Source organism: Trachypithecus francoisi, unplaced genomic scaffold, assembly GCF_009764315.1.
Source record: "Trachypithecus francoisi isolate TF-2019V2 unplaced genomic scaffold, Tfra_2.0 Lachesis_group2, whole genome shotgun sequence".
Lineage (NCBI taxonomy): Eukaryota > Metazoa > Chordata > Mammalia > Primates > Cercopithecidae > Trachypithecus > Trachypithecus francoisi.
The window spans coordinates 49539887-49549634 of NW_022681465.1; the positions used below are offsets into that span (position 1 = coordinate 49539887).

Here is a 9748-nt window from a genome sequence, read left to right on the forward strand (position 1 = left end):
AATGGTGCTGGGAGAACAGGCTAGCCGTATGGAGAATATTGAAACTGGCCCCTTTCCCTGCACCTTATACAAAAATTAACTCAAGATGGATTAAAGACTTAAATGAAACCCCAAACTATAAAAACCCTAGAAGAAAATCTAGGCAATACCTTTTAAGACATAGGCATGGGCAAATATTTAATGACAAAAACATCAAAAGCAATTGCAACAAAAGCAAAAATTGACGAATGGGATCTAATTAAACTAAAGAGCTTCTGCATAGCAAAAGAAGGTATCAACAGAGCGAACAGACAATCTACAGAATGGGAGAACATTTTTGCAATCTATCCATCTGACAAAGGTTTAATATCCAGAGTCTACAAGAAATTTAAATTTACAAGAAAAAACCAACACCATTAAAAAGTGGGCAAAGGACATGAACAGACACTTCTCAAAAGAAGACATACCTGTGGCCAACAAACATGAAAAAAACACAACATAACTGATCATTAGTGAAATGACAATCAAAACCACAATGAGATACCCTCTCATGCCAGTCAGAATGGCAATTATTAAGAAGTCCAGAAGCAACAGATGCTGGTGAGGTTTCAGAGTAAAAGGAACACTTTTACACTGTTGGTGGGAGTGTAAATTAGTTCAACCATGGTGGAAGACAGTATAGCGATTCCTCAAAGATCGAGAAGCAGAAATACCACTTGACCCATTAATGGGTATATACCTAAAGGAATATAAATACTTCTATTATAAAGATACATGCGTGCATATGTTCATTGCAGCACTATTCCCAATAGCAAAGACGTGGAGTCAACTGGAATGCACATCAATGATTGAATAAAGAAAATGTGGTTCATATATATTTTGGATTAATATGCAGCCATAAAAGGAACAAGACTGTCTTTTGCAGGGACATGGATGGAGCTGGAAGCCATTATCCTCAGGAAACTAACACAGGAACAGAAAACCAAACACTGCATGTTCTTACTTATAAGTGGGAGCTGAACGAGAACACATGGACACATGGAGGGAAACAACACACACTGGGGCCTGTTGAAGAATGGGAGTAGGAGGAGGGAACACATAAGAGTAGCTAATGCATGCTGAGCTTAATACCTAGGTGATAGGATGATCTGTGCAGCAAACCACCATGGCACACATTTACCTATGTAACAAACCTGAACATCCTGTACATGTGCCCCAGAAGTTAAAATAAGTTGAAGAAAAAAAAGGAAAAACTACATGATTTTTATTGAATATGTTTATAATTTGTCAATTGAGTTCTAAAGAAAAGAAACCAGAGGGGGTCATTAATATATTCATAGGAATTTTAAGAATGAAATCTGACTGTAATCCAATCTTTATTGCTTCTAAATATAATTTGATATTGCCCACAATTCAATATATTAATTAAACAAATGGACCTGCAAATTAATCTTAATCTTAAAAGGCAAACAGCTCTGCAGTTCACAAAAAGAAATATTTTAAGACATAGTTTTGAGTATATTCCAAACACAGGCTTTATACGTTTCACTATATTACTTTACAAGATATGTTAGCATTCCTATGCTGCATCCCAGTCAAGCTTTTGAAGAAAGGAAATGCTTAAATGAAAACCTGAGAGAATCCACAACGATCAACGCAAAGTCATTGTGAGCATACAAAGTATCTTTTACCCTCCAATGCCTAAACACAATTTGGAAACCTTTGAAACAAAGAAAGAGGTGTGATAATCCAAGAAAAACTAATTCTTCAGATTATCATTTCAAAAATAAGATATTTACAGATGAGAAATGACTCAGCTCAGATGTCATGCTGCTAAAAACAGTAAAGAAATTTTACTTTATTCCTATGGCATAGAGTGTGGGGAAAATCAGGTGAGAGGTAATTCTGTTAATCTGCTACCTGCAGATTCTTTCTAGTCTTGAGGAACTTTGATGACAAAATCCTTTAAAACAGGATGAGGAATGGATTCTAATCTTTTCCTGTGCTAGGGTAAGACACAGTGGAGACTATACTCCAATTGGATGAGAAAATTAAAGAAAACTAAGTTAAAAATTTTAAATTAAAAGAAAATTAAAGTTTTAATTTTCTCAATATGACAACTTCTAGCAGAGAATTCAATTAAAAAATAAATTTCTGATTTACATTGAAGAAGATCTTGAGATAAGAAATGAACAATACCTCTTTTCACAATCCTATTTTTTTAAGGTCCATTGTAGGCCAACTCAAACAAATTTTGGGGGGGGGGTCTCTTTATCTACCCCTTCAATGCTTTTTATAGGACTCTTTGTGTTGTATAGTCTTGCTCTGAGTGTTGTTACTCTAAATAGTAGTATAACATTAGTCTATGCAAGGATACTGTCATTCTATTAGATCTTGAAGACCTCCCCAGTCAAAAGTGAGAGAGATACGTTTGGAAAAGACTGACTATTATCAGTCTTTATAATAGTCACTGTTTATTGTGTGCTTGGTTCCAGGGATTACATTGAGTATCTTATTTTTAAATAAATTTTTCTTCTCTTTATTATTTTGTAAACATTGGATATCTTATGTAATCTTTAAAATTCTCACCAAAATCTAAAAGTTTTCCATTTCCATTTTAAAGAGAATTGAGATATTGGAAAGTTTAACTTCTTTTTCTCTGAGACACAACTAGAACATATTAAAGGTGGAATAGGAACCAATGCCTATCTTACTCCAAAACTCTATCTTTTATTGCGTTTGTCTCCTTTTTGTGTTGTACTTCACTGCATATCACTTCCATCTACAAGGTAAAACCAATTTTCTCCAAATTAAGGTTGAGTGTTCACTACTTGGGACTCAGAAAGAGGATGAAAGTACAATAAGGGAGATAACTATAGGCTGTTAATTGGTAGCTCAAGGACCAACAATCCTTCCTGTCTCTCACAATGTCGATTCTAAATTCTAGAATTATGCCAAGTCTCAAGACCTGCAGCCTGGTGCCACTCCATTAATCCAACCTGTTTGGACTCTCCACTCAGGTCAGTTTCTTCATGTCTTTCCAGGATCCAAGGCATGTTTATTTGTATAGTCATTTATAGTTTATTTGTATAGTTTATTTGTATAGTCTCCTTTGGTTCCCAGTTTCTAGCTTATTCACATTCTACTCAACTTTTGGGGCCAACTCTAACTCCCAATGCTTTTCGAAGCCTTTTCCAACTCTTACAGACTATTCTGACCTCTTTTTCCGCTTCTGAAAAAGTCCTTGGCAGCTGTGCTATTTTTCATTATTTTCCAAATTGTTTGTGTCTTGTCTTCCCACGGAAATAGAGAGTAAGAAGCAATCAAAATGCTAGCTCATTTGTCCTCAATAAATACCAACTATGCAAATAGTTGAGTTGTTTAACCATGAGATATATCTGAGATATTGTCGAGCAAAACATAACAGAAAAATCACCCTCCAGTCAATCTCATTTCATACCTTAAATGCATCAGCGTCAGGGAGGCATTTTTCTATAAGCCTCTCTCAGCTAACTTAAAAGAACCTTATATGTGCATGGGGTGAGCTCTTTAGAACATTCTGGAATTTATTCTCAGTAAGAGCAATTCTCTGAATATTTGTAGTATTACCTCAGCTATTGGTACAATCACTGCAAAGTTATTGATGATTATATCTAAGACACATATTACAATTTCTTAGCTTTGGGAACCGTGAGTAGAGAAAGAAACACAAAAGCTTTTTAAAAAATGTAATATATGTCATGAAGAGAAGGCTTTTTGTTGTTGTTGTTGTTTGTTTTGTTTTTGTTTTTCTTTTCCTGTCCTCTTGAAGACACTTGGTGAATGTATCACTTCAAAAGAGATTCTAATGAGCGACAAAGTTCATGTCAGCCTGGAAATCTGAAGAACTAGCAGAGCATTTGCAGTTAAATATCTACCTCTAGAAAAGAGCCCAATGGAAGAAACTCCACTGAGTCACTGCCTCAGGTCTAGCCTAGATTTTATAATGGGCACAAACTCATGGGTAAATATTTCAAACCTGTTGGCAAGACTGTTGACGTTTTAAATTTACTTCATTTAAATATCATATGACTACTGGAAGCTTTAAGCCCAGTAATTTATTTCCCTCTTTTTCTTTCAACCCAATCACTGTTTCTTGCATCTGCTCTCCCATGCACTATGAACAAGATCCACAAATCTGTGCTATGTGGAAAATCTGAAGTGCAGGGGAGCTAACTCAGACAAATTTCTATCTCCTCCTTTTCTTCCAACTTTCTCCACTTTACCTAGAATGACAACAGAATAGAGGGTATAAATAGCTGTGGGTTTTTACAACCATAAGCGTTCTCTCTTATCCCTTTGCCTAGAGAAACTATGTGGTCCCTGTATCTGTTTGTGGCTTCCATCATGCAAGGCTATCAGAGATGCCACCATGCTTGAAGCATGTTGCAGAATGCCTGGCTCTGGAGAGAGTAGGCAGGTCCTCAATGAGCAGTAGATACATTCATTTTTAAAATTCTATGGGATCTTTCTCAGTGATGATACCAATGCCTGGTATATAATAGGCACTTATCAAATGCTGGTTAAGCTGATGCTATGGCTAGGATTTGGAAAGAAAATTTATTTTCAAGACATTACTTAAAAGAAAACATCTTGTATTTATACCTAACTTTTGCTGGGGGAGATCTGAAATGGCTTTTAAAACTATCTGATATATGCCTGTAGACTCTGGTTTTGGCAGCCGCGATATTTGTTCATATTTGCATAGTAGGCATGATTTAATCAATTCGTCTAAAATACACCAAAGCAACAATAATTTTCAGAGTTAAGGATCTAGGTTAACATTATCACATTTCCTCAATTGATGTCATGAAGAGTTCAGTGGAGAGATCTTTGGCAATAGTTATCCTTGCTCAGAAACATTAAGACAGAACATTAAGATGATACTTAAAATACTATGCTAGTTCCTCTGGTTTGTACTTTGTTAACTGCTAGTATTTTCATTTTCCTCTTTTGTTCCTCACAAAATTTAATATTTTCTATTCTAAATTTTAAAAAAATGTGGTGACTCAATTTTAAAGAGACATTAGATTAAGTGGAAATATTTAGATGAATCTGGACACAAGTTTCCTTGCGGATGGCTTTACCTCTCTACTTCCTAAATAGCAGTCAGATTGAAGTAGTTCTAATATGTCATATTATGTTATGTTTATCAAATAAATGTGTTCCAGGGTCCTACAGTAAGTTGTAACCAAGAGATACTTGGCTCTATCTTGACTTGAGGCCATTAGAGCGTATTGAGGCTATTCCACTGCTATTGTCTGATCTTCATTTTCTGTTTGTATCAAAGAAGGTGTTTCACCACCTGCTCTGTTCCACACACAAAAAAACGGGAAACTGCCACAATTCCTTCAAAAAATTGTTACTCTACCAAAGGCCTACAGAAAAGCCTGGATTAAAATGAAATTGGTGATTTGGTACCTTTTTAAATCCTGCTTTCAATATTCTCAGATGTTTAAATCACTGACTTTGTTTCTCTCTATAACACTAGCCCAACCTCACTTTAAGCCCAGTTTGATTCTGGCTCAGTAGTTAATGTCTGACTTGCTTTCAAAATTTCAAAGACCATAGTGAGCTACTAGCATGGGAAGAAGAGAATTAAAGTGTCTGACTTGCATCTTAAAGGAGACTGAAAAGCAGATATATACATAAGCTTTTAAGTTTATAAGTTTTATTTCAAGACTCTTGTTAAATTCTCTCTGTACCCTTATACTTCATCCAAAAGATAATCAAAGAATTCATGGAGAATACAGTTACCACCTTTGGTAACTCACCTTGCTTTTCCAGCTATTTGTCTGGTGAACTTCTGATAACCAGCTTCTCTAAGTTGGGGCTGGAACAACAGATCATCTTGAGAAAATATTTACTCATGTTCTGAACATTAAAGATACTGCTTGATGCTGCATGACAATACTTGGTGGTCTAAAATTTGAGTAGACTATCTTGTACTTAGGATGTTAGTGTTCTGAAGAAAAAACTTGTTTATGTTAGTGACACTGAAACACTGTGAAAGATTTTTCCAGGACTATTTAAGAATAAAAGTTATCCATTCTGTTCTAGGTTTATGATAATATAAATATCACTTTTATCAGTCAGAAGTCATTACTGATAACATAGTCAATCTATTTACTGAGTAGATTCAATCTTTGTATTTCTTATTGCTTAGAAATTGCATCATTCATTCCTTCAGTGCTTAAAGAGCACAGTAACTTTCATCCTTCACTCTTATTTTTAAGATATAGGTCACAGGAAGATGAGATCCACTTTGAAGCCATAAGTTTTGTCAAACTTTATTTTCAAATACCCACCAAGCAGAACACCTAAAATTAAATTCTAAGTGTCATTTATGAAGAAGGAGTAATTTTTTCTCTCCACTGGCATAATTAAGGTACATGAATCATTTTTAATAGTACTTTTCCAAAGGTCTAAATGAACTTGTCCACTCTTTGGATCTTCCCCTTAGTTAAAAATATGACAGTTATTAAAAACAGATTCTAATCCTTATACCTTTATTACTTAGATGTCCACACAAAGCAAATGATAGGTCTATATACTTTATTCATAAAATCCTTCCTGAGAGCATTTTTATTGATCACTAAATGTTGTAACACTAGAAAAAATAATTTAAGCAAAAATTTATAAATATAACAGAATTTTTGGTATTATTATTGAGCTCAGAAAGGGTTTCATCTTGATCTAATTTATTCCAAATTAGTATATATGAATGAAAGTGTTAAATAAAAATACTTGGGAGAAGTACCCAAAATTAAATGAATCTTGTAACAATCTGTATTTGCATTACATACAACATCTTACTTGTAGTCTTGTTATTTTGAGAGTTTTCATTTTTGCCCTTTTGAATTAGTCTTTTCTTTTTTTATAATATTCTACATTTAATTAGAAATAATTAGCCAATATTTGGTATTACAGAGGTTCATGTCAAAATTAGAACACATGCATTTTAGTGGGACCTCACTGTATAACTTTTGATAATGCATAATATTTAACAGAAAGCAGTGCTAAATTGAATCATACCCAAGAGGGGCCTCAGTTATTAAAATATATTGAAGATCTCATTATAAGCCTATTTTCCCTTAAAGTAATCCCACATCCCAGAACTTTTTAACATCCCTACATAGCAAGATGCTCTTCTTTACAGAACATCCTTCTGAGCTTTGTGACCAAGATGTCCAATTTAAAACTTAAATACTAGATAGAAAGCAAATTTGATTTTCTTCCTAATGGGAGATGAGAGAAAACCATCAGTATGGGCAGACACAGTGGATTGTCCAATGTGATTTTGTGGGGTGAGGAAGTCGCAGGAGATGTTCAGTGAGGTCACGGTATAAGGGAAATACGAATTGATAACCTCAAATAAAACGATCAATGCTCTTTCATAGACATTTGAATCTTCGAAGAGCTAATAAGTGCATATTTCCCCCAGAGTTACATTTCAATAACCAAAAGCGTCTTTTTAACTTTTGACATCTAAGTTGGCGGGCCATTTTATTGATATTAAAACGTTTTAACACCAAGATCAACTTTCTAGATGTCTCCATGTCTACTCATGCTATAATTTTAAGGAGCCAGGGACTTGTTCTTACCTTACTCATATGGTTTTGCACTTCAATATCAAGACGAACCTTTGCCAGAAGGTACAATTCTTCAGTACCATCATTAGAGATATGGAAAACAGACACCTCTCGCAGAGCAAACACATTGGTAAAACTGAAGAAAGGAGCATTTTTTCCAGACGGTTTTTGAAACAGAGAGAGCATGAGGGTAATGAGTGCTTAAAGTGGAGTACTGATCACATAAAACAGGAAGGAGATATAGAAGAGAGAGACTGAGTATAACATTTAAGTGGCACAAACAGGCTTAAAAACAGCAAGCGATAAATGTTATCCCTAGTGCTTTTAGCTTTCCCAAAGCTGCCCTAACTGTATGTTCTAAGAGCTGCAGGTAAGGAATAAAGACTATCTTCAATTAATTAACTTTTTTGAAGAACTCGTTTGAACTGGGGACTACTGAGGCCTTAGAAGCAAAAGCACATTCTCAGATCTTTAGGATTTTAAAATCTTGTCGGAAGAGATCTGAATGACACAAGTCAAAAAATAACAATAGAATGTTAGTCACTCTGCTCTACCCAGAGAACAGAGTTACTAGCTTTCTGCCTCCACTAACTCTCACTTAACTGCCTCTGAATCTGTGATCAAACACAGTGACCCATATAGGCTAATCATATAAAATGTATTTGTAAGGAAATAACAAGTGTAGATAGTTTCACAGCAGGTTCTAAGATGCCTAATTTTTAAAATGAAACATTCTAGATGAAATATGAATACAAACATACCTCAGAGATATTTTCAGGTTTGGTTTCTGGACCACTTCAACAAAGCAAATATCACAGTAACGCAAGTCACACATTTTTTGTTTCCCAGTACATGAGTTGTATTTACACTATGTTAGTCTATTAAGTGTGTGACAGTATTATGTCTAAAAATCCAATGTGCATACCTTAACTAAAAATACCCTTTTGCTAAAATATGCTAACTAGTAATCATCTGAGCTTTCAGTGAGTCATGATCTTTTTGCTAGTAGAGGATCTTGTCTTCATATTGATGGTTGTTAACCAAACAGGATGGTGTTTAAGGTTGAGGTGGTTGTGACAATTTCTTAAAATAAAACAACAATGAAGTTTGTCATATTCATTGATTGTTCTTTTCATAAAAGATTTTTTCCATAACATGCAATGCTGTTTGACAACATTTGACTCACATAGAACTTCTTTCAAATCTGGAGTCAATCCTTTCCAACCCTGCCACTGCTTTATCAACCAAGTTGATGTACTATTTTAAGTCCTCAGTTGTAATTTAAACAATGTTCACAGCATCTTTATCAGTAGATTTCACCTCAAGAAACCACTTTCTTTGCTTATTCACAAGAAGCAACTCTTCATCCACTTAAGTTTTATCATAAGATTGCAGCAATTCAGTCACATCTTCAGACTTGACTTCTAATTCTAGCGTGGTTTTTTTTTTTTTTCTTCTGTTTCCACCATATTTGCAGTGGCTGCCTCCTCTGAAGTCTTGAATCCCTTAAAGTCATCCATGAAGGTTGAAATCAACTTCTTCCAAAGACCTGGTAATGTTGGTATTTTGACCTCCTCCAGTGAATGTTGCTAAAGGCATTTTGAATGGTGAATTATTTCTAAAGGTCTTCAATTGACATTGCTCAGATCTGTCAAAGGAATCACTGTCTCTGGCAGCTATAGCCTTACCAAAATCTATTTCTTAAATAAGATAAAGTTGAAATTACCCCTTGATCCATGGGTTGCAAAGGCATTAATCTTCCTATACCTCTCTACCAGAGCTCTAAAGTGACCAGGTGCATTGCCAATGCGCAAAAATATTTTAAAAGGAGTGTTTTCTTTCTGAACAGTAGGTCTTAAGAGTGGGCTTAAAATATTTCGTAAACCATGCTATAAACAGATGTGCTGTTATCCAGGCTTTGTTGTTACATTTATAGAACACTGGCAGAATAGATTTAGCATAATTCTTAAGGACCCTAGGATTTTCAGAATGGTAAATGAACATTAACTTTAACTTGAAGTCACCAGGTCTATTAGCCCCTAACGAGAGAGAGAGTCAGCTTGTCCTTTGAAGCTAGATATTGACTTCCCTCTAGCTATAAAAGTACCAGATGGCAGTATCTTTCAATATAAGGCTGT

General features: G+C 34.9%; 1 long non-coding RNA gene across 1 annotated transcript; it reads left to right on the forward strand.

The window, feature by feature from the left end:
- The first annotated feature begins 2931 nt into the window (after positions 1 to 2931).
- LOC117065180 lies at positions 2932 to 9163 on the forward strand. The gene is made up of 3 exons (XR_004429851.1): positions 2932 to 2999; positions 6255 to 6406; positions 9088 to 9163. It is a non-coding gene; the product is annotated as an uncharacterized LOC117065180 (long non-coding RNA).
- Positions 9164 to 9748: the final 585 nt, after the last annotated feature.